Source organism: Apus apus, chromosome 2 (assembly GCF_020740795.1).
Source record: "Apus apus isolate bApuApu2 chromosome 2, bApuApu2.pri.cur, whole genome shotgun sequence".
Taxonomy (NCBI): Eukaryota; Metazoa; Chordata; class Aves; order Apodiformes; family Apodidae; genus Apus; species Apus apus.
Genome location: NC_067283.1, coordinates 49,273,993 through 49,287,171, shown reverse-complemented (window position 1 = coordinate 49,287,171; position 13,179 = coordinate 49,273,993). Strand labels below are relative to the sequence as shown.

Below are 13,179 nucleotides of genomic sequence, written 5' to 3'. Positions count from 1 at the left end.
CAAATTGCAACAAAGCTTCATCATTCACCATGTTTATGAACATGCTATCGTCCTGCCCTGCCACCAGCTAGAGAATTTACACCCAGCTGGGCAATATATTTTATAAATAAGCATGAATTAAAGCTCTGTAAGAGTGAGATGTTACTGAGGAATATTTACCTGATTAATGTGCAATTATACATCACTCTTCTATTGTTCAGAGTCACTTACAAGTTATACAACAACCCAGCAATATTCAAACTCAATTTCCATACCCCTGACAGACTAATGTTGTGCGGCTGAGTCAGGGGGAAAAACCCAAAATACCTAATTTTGTATCACACAGATTTAAATTACTAAACTATAACATTAGGATCACCAATTCCCTGTTCTGGGCTCATCTTGCAAAAAAAGACAGTACCTAAAGAAACTTGACAATACCCACCCCTTTTTTGGGACTGCTAATGCTTTTCCCTCCTGCTTGCGTTATTTCTCTTTTCTCCTCCTTCATTTAACCTTTTTCTACCACTGTTAAAGTTGCAAGGAACACAAACGTTTTTTCAGCTATTTCTTTGCAACGCCAAGTTCTGCCTTTCGCCACCAGTCTCAGTATCCTTCCCCTCCACCCTTCCTAAACTATACTCTATTCTTCCCAGAGCAGCATTTTCTGTTGATAGTGCCAGAGGCCAGGAAGGCTCCTGGCCAGTAGTACCATTGCAACACAGGGCCTGAAACTGAACAACCCCTTTTTTTTTTGTGAGAGGAGATAAGGAAGTCCAAGACATGTTTTTTAAAAAGGAGAATAAAAAGAAAAAATGCCACTGGCATTGGCAGGTTTTAAATACAAGCACACAAATCACAAATTTTCCCTTTCAAAGGGTCAGGTAGCATACAATGGCTTTCACCAGCAATGAGCACCTGTGTCTCCTACCTACACAAAAATGCCCTGCAGAAAAGAAGGAAAAGACATAGTATTGTTGATGTCATATTCTCACAGATAAAAATAACACTCCTGTAATTCCACCCTGTTTCTGTGGAAGCAAATGGTGAGGCCAAATGCTACAAATTTCTGCTAGTTCTTCCCAATACAGTCTTGCTCTTCTTTTGGTAATTGTCCAAGGCAAGCCATTGACAACTGCAGAAAGACATTATTTTTTATCAGAAATAGTTTGAAAGAAAGATGCAGAAAGATGCAATGTTTTATGCACATTTTTCAGCAACCCAGCCTCTTCATCTAGCAGGGTAACTATGGGGAAACTGCTGCTCCTACAACACAGTTGCTCTACTAACACAAAACCAAAGAAGGTCCTTCTCTTCATAAATATGATTATTCTGCTTTAGCAACATACCAGGGAGAAACCAGCACACAGCTTCTTCCCTCATGGTATCCAAATTGCTCTGCAAGTAGCAAAAGCCTTTGCAATCATCAAATGTATCACCCTCAACTGACTCTTTTCCTGAATTCCTCAATGGGACCAGAAGTAGATGATGACTGTTAGAATTTATGAAGGAAAAAGTAGCTTTGAATATTTTAACAGTCTGCATCAATTTCTCATACAATTGAAGGAAAGCTCCTCTCTTTTTTTCATTCAACACTGCTAAGTGCTGAACTGTGAATCCACGGACTGATTCTCTGCACAAAGAGGTTACACACTGGTCACAACAGAAGAGTAAACATTTACAGCACTGTGTATCCCAGATTAATTCTCTTTCTTCCTCTTCTAAAGGCCAAACTCTCTAGTGGTTTGTTTAACAGCACTGGGCTGAATGTTGTTAAGCCAGCAGTTCAGGATTATTTGGTTAAAGTGTTTATGGGAAACATTGTGTCAAATTTTCACCAGTTTTCATGGAGACCTGCACAGCTGTCTCCATTCAGCCATCAAAAAGCTACAGATGAAGTTTTACCCAAGTCTTGAAAAACCAAAACAAAAAAAACACCCAAACAATAAACAAAAACCACACATCAGATTTTTTCAGATATACAAAGCAGGAAATTAAGGAGAATGTCAAGGAATAGTATTTTTCAGCTAAATCATATGGCTATTTTGTGATTTTCATCTCTGGACAACCTTCAGTAATACACAGCAACTACTGCTCAAGAGACAGGGCTGTTGCCTATAGAATTACTGGAACAAACAACTCTCAGTGAGGGAAGACAGAGAAGATGGTCCTTCCCTTCATGAAACCTAGATGTTCCCAAACAGTCTCTCAGGACGCTCCTTTCAGAGCTTCTGTCAGTGGTTCAGTAACACTTTAAAACCACCTTTGTTCACATCTGTTGACAAAGTGCCTTCTAAGAAAGACCCCTTTTCTTTGATTTCATGTTCATAAGGCTTTGTGCCAGCACCAGATTAAGAAAAGAAAGCAAACAATAGCAGATACCTCAAACTGAATCCAACCATCAAATACTTGTTTTGGGTTTTTTTGCCTTCAGCATGTACTAGAAGAGTTCCAAAACTTCCATCTCAACTGATATGTAGAATTATTCAAATACCGGACAGTCAGACCTAAATAGAATTGCCCTGAGCTTCTCCCAGTGACTGGTGGGAGTTCCTTTGGTAGATGGAGCAGTTCAATTCTGCCTGTATCTGAAAATAATTTATTGTAGATCATCTCTGCCCAGTTTGGCTGAATCAGCTCAAGGAGGCTCTACAGCTACAGCAGTAACTTCATGTTACAATCTGAAAATCAGTAGGAAAGAACAAGAGTTCCTACTGCTCATGCATACCATCAATGCTGTCCGTGGGGAAGGCAGTATAGGTAAAAGTCAAGCATCCATGCTGACCATACCAGACTCAGCTGTCCTCCTTTCCAGTAAATACTGTGGATTAAGAGATCTTGCTGCAGCTCTCACAAGCTAAAGGTATTAAAAATTATCACTCTTTTTCAGTGGTACTACTTTCGTCAAAACAATAGATCCATATTGATTTTTTTAAAGCCTCCCAAGGCTTTTAAGTAGTGCCTCATCTCATTTAGTATGCATATGAAATTATAACAGAATGGGCTACCATACCAAACAAGTCTCTTTCCCTTTGGCTAATACTGCTAATGCAGCTAATTACATGCAGAGCTGTAATTACACACACGTAACTAATGGCTGGGTGTCTCAACACCGATGAAGCTGCTGAAACATACTGGGATGAAGCAGCTAGAAGATGTGGAAGACATTTTATGAGCCTTCTGAGTGGGGCTGTGCCTTACCAGAATGCACACTTAGCTGGCACACCTGAATCTCCTGTCCTTCCTGTAGGAAGACAGCTGGTGTTGAAATACTGGAGAAAAGCTGTCCCGAGGATGCACTGTTTTGGATGCCAACTTTAACCTGATGCAAAGACTGCAACTACATAATTCTAGTGTCAAGCCAGTGACTTACGCCTCTTCTACCACGTTAAAGCTACACAGCTGCACAACACAATGTCATTAAAATTACGTATCTCAGAAATGGAACCTGTAGCAGAACACACTGGGCCTGCCCAGGTACTGTCTGAATTCAAGCATGAGACATCAGCAGTTGGAAGCTTCACTGAGACTCAGGCTTACGATTTCCAAACTAAATTAAAACTGCTGGTTTCCTAAATGACTCCCAATTGCCTGCTAGAGAGGCTACCTCTCTCTACAATCCATACCCCCAGCTGGATCCTCTTTGTTCCAGACGGGACAGCCACTGACAGGACATTCTCTAAAGGGGGCCCTCCACTCTGAATTTCAATAGATAAGAGAGAAAAGCCTCAGAACAGGAAAGCAAGGCTTATCCCCTTAGTCAAGCTTATGGGGACCAGTGAACACAACAAGAACAATTAGTTGGAAACAAAGGACCTGCGGCTTGACTTTAAGTTTGATTTTCTAGTCTAGTGTGGTGGTTCTCTATGTACTAATTTAGGGGAGGGAAGTCTGACTGCTTTTTCCCTTATGCTGTCATTCCTCTAGTTACAGAAAAGTAGCCTATAGGCCTGCATAGTTCCTTTTTCAACCTCCATACATTAATTATAAAAAATTAATTCAAAGCTAAAAGCCTTGCCATCTCTAGGGCGAGGTGAATAACTTCACAAAATGTAAGCAATTTGGAACATGGCAAAAAAAAAAATTCTTAAAACCTACTGTTTTAATTTGAATTCACACACCACCACTACTTAAGTTTGGATATTTTGATCCCTCTGGCATATAAATCAGAAAAACAATTTAAAACTCCAGTGCAAACAGCCCAAGACCATGTTATTTATGTTTGTTTTAAAATAGAACCCTAATTCCAACTTGGATTTAAAATTATGTAATTATTTTCCTCCCTTCTCCCTCTGCACACATCTCTCCTTTATCATAATGTATTGTCTGACTCATTCACAGCTGCAGGGGATGAAGTCCTTGAAATCTCTGCCTTCCAGAAAACCATCCCAACACAGCAAAATGCTACAGACTCTCATCGTTGCACAAACACACATACTCTTCCAACCAGCTAGCTTCTTAAGGTACCTGAAGGAAAAAAGGGGTTATCTTTGGCAGGTGAAGAAACAAGAGCCCAAGTCTTCGAATATTAGAAAAGTTTATGACAGGTGCTGTACATGTTATGTTGTAAGACTAACCCAAGCGATATAAAAGGAAATCACCAGCATTTTATACAGACAGAAGAACAGATGCAGAAGTTTCAACAGGTCAAGCCCAAATACGTCAGAGAAGAAAGCCAGGACAAAGAAAGGCTCAGAGCAGCACAGGGTAAAGGAGATTATCTTTTCTCTTTCCAAATTTTATACATTACTTTCCACAATGGCGCTTTTGTAAAAATTTCACATTTGGCTACAAAATAGGAAAATTCAGACTTTTCAAAAAAGACCACATCAACTTACAAAAACCAACCTGGTATTTTTGTTCAAGATGTGCACTGTTTCTCATGCCCTTTTCTTAATTTGCTGGAACTGGCATCAGCTGTCAAATCTTTAACAACTTGCCATTGATATGGTTAAAATTGCCTTAAGAGGTCTGAAGTGAAAATGACCTCACATTTTCTTTCAGTTTTGTAGGTTTTTTGGTTGGTTGAATCTTTTTTCACCCTTTACAATCTTCTCCTAAGTAATAAACAACCAGCACATCAAGGGTTGTGTCTTTTGCTCTCTAATGGAAGTTCTCATTTGTTCAAATTTTCTGCTTTTTATGTTTGTTTTTTTTTTTCAGGAAAAGAAGATTAAGTGCAACAAGAAGCTTCCATGCATATATATATATATGTAGGAGAAGAGATTAAAGACCTACATAAAGTATAGCTCAGAATCAGACCCCACATCTAGACATGAATTCTGTCAGTTTGGTGAGCAGAAGAGATGTCAGAGTATATGTGAGGAGGGACAGTGGGAGGTGGGGTGAAAAGGTTGATAGGAGGAATGCACTTGAACCACAGGGGGTAGAGTTTCAACAGATGAGTGCCCTGGTACTTGAAGGGAGGGGGGGAAAGAAAACTTGGGAGAAAGAACAGAAAAAGACAAAAACAAACAGCAATACTCAAACATATTAAGAGCCTAGCAACCAAAGGACGTACCAGATATCCTTTCCAGAATGCAGGACCAGTACTTATTTTAGGGGGAATTTTTATTCATTTATTTTAGTTTGTTTGGCTCAGGGTCATTGAAAAAGTTAGTCCAAAAGTCCATGAATGGAGCCAATACTTACCAGGTTTCAATTTCCAGCTGAAGCCACAACCGTTGCTATGAAAACTAATGTGCAATTGTATTCCAGAAAGCAAGGCAATGGAAAAGACTGTATTAGAATGTAAAAAATACATGCACTGGCACTAAGAGTAAAAATTATATTATACCAACCTGTGTCACAGACATTTTTCTCCTCTTATTTTTAGACAAGAAACACGCAAATCAACTGCACTGCCTGGTCACAGGGTATTACATGAATACTTATAAATTCCTCATCAGTCTACCTCAGCAGATGATCACCTCTCTTAAAATATGAAGTAGCAATTTAAAGAGTCACCCCGACTACGGTCACTCCAGCAAGATTCACTGATGTATACAGCAGACTGCCAGTCTAGCCAGACACAAGATATACATGAGACATCTTTGCCAACACTCATGTATCCTTTGCACTTCCGCTGGACTCTATGATACATGTTTATTGGCTGAAGAGAAAGAAAAATAGGCAAGTAATATTTTCACTATGGCTACAAATTCAGGTCCCAGAATTCATGCATGTATTAAGACTATATGAATAAGTTAACTAGGACAGTTCTGTATCTACGGAACAAAGTGTTACAACAACAACAACAACATTTTGTGGAAGTTTATTGGAATACTGGTTTTGCTAAATTCTTTCCATCACTCAAACATAGCAAAAGTTTTTTAGCTACTTTTCTAAATTAAAAATAATTTTCCTATTTTCACAACAGTTATCCATCTCCTGATACTACATAAAAGATTAAGTCAGCATCAGAAGAAGCAGATTTGGGCTTCAAGTCAGCAAACAAATGCAAAAAGTACAAAATGTTGGATGTATTTGATCTACAGGTTGTTAGCTTCATACATTAAGAAAACAAAAAGGTCCACATGGAGCATTTCATCCATGTTCACACACCCTCCCCCAATTTGCAAAAAAGCTCTGGAAAATTAGATCATCTTCAAGCAAGCATGTTCTGCTGTATTAAAGAATGCAAGTTTAAAGCCATCGCATCTCCAGATGAACATGAAGTTCTCTCAGAAGCAGTGACCCACTCTCCCTTTCAGTTGAAGCAAGCTCAACAAGAAGAAAAGCTAGATTATCATATATGCATTCCTGTTGATAAAAACAAAAAAATTACTCATTCCCTGATTATGCAGTATTTCAGAGGCAGTTTTACACTTCATGTGTACCCAATAATTTAAGACTGTACAATAAACCCTTTGAGCTAAAGGCTTTGAAAGGATATAGGGGGTGATACTTCAGTCCACAGCTTTTCTTGCAAATCTTAAGGAAAATTATGTGAGTAATGATCTAAGGGATGCCCATGACAGAATTTAAGGAATGGTCAAAGTCAATTAAACTATGAGAGCTGGGATAAATAAATAAGTCAAAGACCAAATAATAAGATACCAAGGCAGAGGTGGCAAACATTCAAGAAGAAATTATGAGGAGAGTTTAATTTTGAGAAATAAAAGAACAGAATGAAAGTAGAAGCAAAAGACAAGAAAAGACGCACAGCTAGGACACAGCTATTATTTTGGAACAGATCTTTTTGGGAACCATTTGTTTTCTTTTTTCTCCCCCAACCCCCTGTCCCAGCCTCTTTACTGAAGATGATATTTCACAAACACTTTAAGCCAACTGAATTCAACTTGGAAGGAAAAATATTTGCCCTCAGCATTGTCTGGTAATTCTCCCTCCCCTGCACTAGTGCTAGCTCCTGTGGAGTTTTGAAGTGTTATTTGACTGTAAATGTAACACAGCTGAAGTGTCAGTAAGTACACTTTGGCCCTTAAAAACAGTAAGAGTAGGTTATCGCATTTGCATAACACCTCCAGGTAGTATACTCAGCTGTCTAAAGAACCACAAAGGCTGCTCACTAGAAATGGAGCAAAGTGAGTTCATTTATACATAAACTAAAACACCTTCCCAAGGAGACCCTTACCAGCAGCGGCTTCAAGTCTTCTTCATAGTGCTATCTACAGAAAAATAGCTTATCCATCATTTCCACTCTCTCCCCTCTCCTAGCAGCCATTAAAAACTACAACCGTAAAATCAAACACAACAGAAACTTGTCATTAGGAGAAATACACCAATGCCGTTGCCAAGCGTTTGCAAACAAGCACCATGTGAATCACTGTTCACCTTGCTTTTAACTACCGGCACAGCCTTTACACACCTACCTGCTCAGAAGACTGAGAACTTAGCAGCTTACTGTTGGGTACTACTTATGTGGCACCAGACAACTTAGTGTCTGGGCATAACACAGAAGTTTACCTCTGTCAGATCCAAAATGAAGAGGAAACATGTTAGCTATCCCCTGTAGCAAATACTTCTTATTCATGTTCCTCTTCAGTGTTAACAGTGATCAGAAAACCACAGAAACTAGCAGAAAGGTGGGCACATTATCCTTCAATCTCTCCTTCATCTCTCGCAACATTTGCAATAACGAAAGATCACACCACAAAGCCAAATCCTTGCAAATAAACTTGATGCAAAAATGCTGATTGAAAGACAGCTTCACAATTTTGTGATTATTCTTCCATTCATCTCTGTAACACCATATGCATGCAGTATATTTTATGCTAAGTGTCACATACATATTAACACCTCTTACGATCCATACTATCAAATGCCTGCCAACATACTGGCTTCTGCCAATTGCACTTAGTTTCTCTTTCTCTCTTTTTCCAGTGTTATATTTGGAGGGGGGGGGGGGGGGGGGGAGGGAAAAGACAACACCAAAAAAACACAACAGAAAAATTTCTGACTCAATAGAAGGAAAATTATCCAAAATCCTTTAAACAGTTGCTCTATTAAATTGACACAAGTTTCAAAATGTGTACTTGGCACGTTCCTCTTGCCACGAATACAAGAACCTTTTTCAAAAAATCTCATTCAAAGCAGGAAAATCTTTTAAAGATACAGCACAGACCTTACTGAGGGTGATTTGATGGCTGCTACAAAGCCATTTTTAGTCACAACTGTTCAAACCACAAAGACTTCATAACCACAAAACATCTTAATCAAATATTTTAATAGGATAACAATTGAACAGGGAGGCAAACCCAACCAACTCATTCCCACTCTAAGCTGTACCTTCAGGACAGTGTAGGGTTACAGCAGAAGATAAAGTCTACCAGACCCAGGCATAACTGTGCAGAGAAATAAACCAGGTAAGACAACAGTACTTTTACCTACTCCAAGGGTGTATAATGTTTTCTAGTGTCCAGGGTTCCTAAAATCCCATCACCTTCTAAACACTTTTTTTAATACCAGGACATACTGCACATCCACACCACAGCATGACAGAGAGCTCTTAAACTTAAAAAAGATAATTTACTTCAAAGAAACTGAAAAGCAAGTGCTAGAGAAGTCACAACTCAAGAGGAAAATTTTACTTTATGATCTAAGTCTCATGCAAAACCTTATCAGGGAATCACAGAGTTAGAAACCCTGTGGTTGGCAATATAACCAAAAAATAAGCTTGTCATTGGAACAGGAGCACACTGCATGTTAGCATGCAGGTGCACTGACAGAGGTCTACAGAAACCTTTTCCTACTTACAGTTCAATGTATGGACATTAGCCTCTCCCTCCATCACATATTGAATGCATCTAAAATATCAGAAGGTGGCCATGCATCTTTTGTGTGAACACTGGAGCTCTGTTACCTGTGTACCAGCACAGAAAACACGAGACCATAATCCAACACCCCTTTTTGTAGGCTGGACACTTTGACAAAGCATATTCTATGAGCTCAGACCTTAAAATCAAAGAGACTTCTACTAGGTAGAAAAAACAAAGAGCGGAAGGAAGGGTGGAGCACCACGTTACTCTTGATTTGCAATGTGCTGCAGAGCAGCATTGCCTTCAGGAAGTACAACACACACACAGCAGTATTTCAGTAACAGCTACACCTTTATGTAGCATAATAAGCTTTTTTCTGTGAATACTAGGGTGAAGGGGCCTTATAAAAATCTCTTCTTAGGGCAACGTATGCAGTATGTTGCACCTGAACAGTGAGGAAGAAGTACTTGTTTTTAAGAACAAACATAGCCAGGTTATGTAATGACTACTGAACTGCAGATACTTTTAGTGACCACACAAGACTGCTACAGAGTAACTAGGTAAGAATTTTTCCTATCCCCTCATAAAAATCCATCTGAATTGTACACCTATTAGGTTTTTCCTGGCATATGGAGAATATAAGGAAAAATAACAAAACGGTAAGTAATGGAAACTGGCTCTCTTTTCCCCCCCTCCCCATCCTTCATTTTTAAAAAATAAACCCTCAATCACCCCTACAGCAAAGTTGCAAGCTACAGAGTACACAAGTCAATTTCAAACAGATTACAAAAAGAGACAAAATAAAGTCAATTATTCCTATACAGCCTTCCTAGCATGAAAAACCTGGGACTCAAGTACACCTCTAGACTTGTCAAACCATGCACTGAGATCCACAGACTGCACTGATGATATTTTTCAATAATACCCTTTCATATCATGGTGATGTTTAAGCCATATTAATCTTTGTTTTCACTGACTGGTGAGTTTTTAAAAGTTGCTGCACTACTCTTAACAGCTTTATAGCATGTAGGAAAATGCCGATTAACATAACAGTACACAAAAGAGAAACTTTTATCAGGAAACTGTCACCACTGCACTTGCTCCTCATCTTGTTACTGGTCATCAGACTAATCAGACTAGATCCCTACCACCTATTTATACAGCTTAAAAAAAAAAAAAAAAAGAAAAAGGTGAGGGGGGTGGAATCAGGAAAAGAAAACCTTCAAATAAAGCAAACTTGCAGCTCAAGCTGGAAGAACTTTATGAAAATTTAAATATATTTTTCTTTAGGCTGTAATATTCTGTGTAAGTCACTCAATCAAGCAGGAATGACATGGAAAGAATGGGACTAACGCGAACAATGAATGATCCATAAATGTCTCCAAGTTATGTAACAGAGGATGAGCCAGCATGTGTGTGTGTGCATTTGGGAGAAAGGAGGAGAAAGAGCTAAGGGGAAGAGGAGGAAACAATGTCCTCAGTCACAGATACAAGACTCTGCACAGGTCTTACTCAATTTCCCCCTCTTCCCAAAAGATAAATATACTTTAACCAGGGGCAATCAGGCAGCTGAGGGACAAAAGCAAAAGAAAACCCATTTGCTTATGAATATACTTCAAAACATTCCTTGCTAAATTGCACCGTAACTGCTGTATCATGAAATACAGCTCACAGGCAACCATGTTTACACTAAAGTAATTAACACACGGTATATTTCCTACACTGTTATTATCATTCGCACTCCGAATGTGTTTGTTGTACATTTTAGGCCTTGGCAGGTTAAAAGGCATTCTTATAAAGCTAACAACAAAACGCTGCTGATTTGAAATGTACTCACTGTTATTTCTCAGGAACTCCTATATTTACTTTATACCATTCTCGGGGGAGAGCTGGACAGTCGTATTAGCTCTGCAAGGAAAAGGTATTCAAAATAAACTTTGTAAAGGCTGCGAGCCAAGAAACTTCAAAAACGTAACTTTTTGGACCGATACCCACTTGCTTTGCAAGGCTAAGCACCGTGGCTTTGCATAATCACCACCCGCACTTCAGAACAATCCTTTCATCTGAAATTCATCAGCGACTGGAACGCTTCTATGAGCACAAACTCGGGGAAAGGCGCACTCTCCCTCCTCCTCCTCGAGCGCTGCTGAGGGGCAGGGGGGGCATGCCCTCGGGAGCAGGCGGCTGGGTACCAACGCCGAGCCAAGAAGCCTGGCCGCAAGCGGGGATGCACTTGCTGGAAAGTTGGTATTTCTCCTCCCAAGCGGCGCCCGCGGCCGTGCGGACACTTGCTGCGGCCGGAGCCTCCCCCCGAGCCTGACCCCACGCCTTAACCCAGGCGGGACCTGCCGAGGCCGGTGCCCCGAAATCCGCCCGCCCTCCCGGCCCCCCGCCACCGCGAAGCGACGCGCCGCTCCCGCCGGGGCAGGCGAGGCCCCCGCCACCACTCACCCCCCGGCGCCCGGAGATGCGCGGCCCCCGCCCGTCGCCCCGCACCAGCGGCCTCCGACCACCAGACGCAGCCGGGGGCGGGCAGGGCGGCCCGGGACACAGGAGGGGGCTGAGAGGGGGACGGAGCGGGAAGGAGGCGGCAGCGGAGGAGGTGCCGGCGAAGTCGCGCCGGGGAGAGCCGGGCGGCTGTGGAAGGAGCGGGCGGCGGAGAGGGCAGGGCGGCGGGAGGAGCCGCTATGCGAGGCGAGGCGGGCCGGGTCGTCCCCCCCCCACCCCGCACCGCCGAGGCCCCGCCGCACTGACAAGCACGAGGCTGCGCTTCCTCTTCCTCGCAGCAACGGCGGCCGCTCCTCCGGCCGCCCCCCGCCCGGCACCTCCTCCCGTGGGGGACCTGCTGCTGCCCCCCCGCCGCGGGCAGGTGCGGGGCTCGCCGGCCGCCTGCCCCGTCCCAGCCCGTCCCTCCTCTCCGAGCTTCCCCTCACCGCCCGGCCAGCGCCGCAGCCTGCCCCGGCCACCCGCCCCGCCGCCGCTTCCCCCCGCCGGCTCCGGGGCTCGCCTACCTCCCGGGGCTGGCAGCACCGCCCCTGCCCGAGGCGCAGAGCGGGGCCGCTGAGCCGCGCACCGCAGCGGGAGCCGGGCTGCGCGCCCCCCGCCGCCGCTGCCTGAATGCGCTGCCCCCGCCGCTATCCCATCCCGGGGCTTGCAGAGGCACTCGGCGACTCTCCTCCGCCGCCGCTCATCACTTCCTCTTCCTTCCTCCTGCTGGCCGGGCCGCGACGTGCAGCCCCGGTCCGGCCGCCGCCGTGGGGGTCCCGCGGCTCGGCAGCACCTGCGGGCGGGGGGCGATACCCGCCCGTCCCCGCCTCCTCTACCTGCTGCTGCGCCGGGCCGGGAGCGCCTCTTCCCCCGCCAGGTGCGACTGATGCCCTTCCTCCCGCAGGTCCTCGTGAGGGATGTAGGGCTTCCTAGTTGCCTTCGGAGTAACTGCTCATTTCTCCTGTTGCGTTTCTTCCCGGAAAGCCACGGCCGCTGGGCAGCCTCACAGCTGGCGCGCTGCGGCGTATGTGTATTTCCCCTCCGAAGCCAGCGAGCAGCCGGGAGAGCCCCCGCCGAGCCCGGGATGCTTCGCTCCGCGCCCCGGGGCGGGCCCGGCCGGGAGGCGGCGGCAGCAGCGCCCGCGCTCCGCAGCGACCCCGCCGAGCTGCCCGCCCCGGTGCCGGGTACCGGCTGCAGCCCTGGCCGGCGCTTCCAGCGTCCCCGGGGCCCGTCCCAGCCGGGGTGAGATGAGTGCCTAACTACCTCGTGGCTTTCACTCTCTGGAAAAGCAACATATCCAAGCTCTGCTTTTTGTTCTCAGCCTCCCTAAAAGAAAAGCAGTTACGGAATCATAGAATGGTTTGGATTAGAAGGGACCTTAAAGATCATGTAGTTCCGAGCCCCCTGCCACAGGCACTAGACAAGGTTGCTCAAAGCCCCATCCACACCTGGAACACTTCTAGGGGCATCCACAGCTTCCCTGGGCAACCTGTTC

The 13,179-nt window shown here is 43.9% G+C and overlaps 1 protein-coding gene across 3 annotated transcripts in view; it reads right to left on the bottom strand.

Moving 5' to 3' along the window:
• The window catches only part of ELMO1 (engulfment and cell motility 1), a 310,135-nt gene extending 297,398 nt beyond the window's left edge, over nt 1–12,737 (bottom strand). For 2 of the 3 annotated variants that reach the window (XM_051610346.1, XM_051610349.1), the window contains exons 1-2: nt 12,209–12,317; nt 11,035–11,105 (exon numbers count right to left, since the gene is read on the bottom strand). The gene's annotated coding sequence lies outside the window, so the exon portion shown is untranslated. Of the gene's footprint in view, nt 1–11,034; nt 11,106–12,208; nt 12,318–12,520 lie in introns of those variants that run through there. The other variant, XM_051610348.1, reaches the window with a different exon arrangement.
• Between the last annotated feature and the right edge of the window lie 442 nt (nt 12,738–13,179).